The sequence below is a fragment of the Cebus imitator genome, unplaced genomic scaffold (assembly GCF_001604975.1).
Source record: "Cebus imitator isolate Cc_AM_T3 unplaced genomic scaffold, Cebus_imitator-1.0 Scaffold102, whole genome shotgun sequence".
In the NCBI taxonomy this organism is placed as follows: Eukaryota; Metazoa; Chordata; class Mammalia; order Primates; family Cebidae; genus Cebus; species Cebus imitator.
This window is the reverse complement of record NW_016107417.1, coordinates 3,346,808-3,347,411: the sequence shown is the minus strand read 5'-3', so window position 1 is coordinate 3,347,411 and position 604 is coordinate 3,346,808.

Below are 604 nucleotides of genomic sequence, written 5' to 3'. Positions count from 1 at the left end.
CTGGCCCATTGACCCACACACCATCAGCCGTGCTCCAACCCCTGCCCCTTCCTCCCAGCCTGCAGCTTTACCCACGCTGGTCCTGGTCCCCTCTAATAAATTCATGTCCACAAGACACCAACTGTGCTTAGGTCCTGGCCTGGCTCCTTGACCTATGGTCGGGATGGGGAGGGGGAGTCTGCCAGGGTTACAACATGTGAGCACAGGCTGTGTCACAGCTTGGCCCCTTCCTTTTTTCTTTTTTTAGAAGTGTGTAGTGACACAGCTTGGTCCCTTCCTATTGGTGGCCAGTTATCCTGAGCCTCAGTTTTTCCTCTCTGTAATATCCATGCCTATGGATAATGAGATCTACACAATGTTGATGGGATTAAATGATATGAGGTATCCGCAGCCCTTAGAAGAGGACCAGAGAGCTGGGTGTGGTGGCTCATGACTGTAATCCTAGCACTTTGGGAGGCTGAGGCAGGTGGATCATTTGAGGTCAGAAGTTCAAAACTAGCCTGGCCAACATGGTGAAACCCTCCCTCTACTAAAGATACCAAAATTAGCCAGGCACGGTGGCGCACGCCTGTAATATCAGCTACTTGGAGGCCGAGGTGCACTC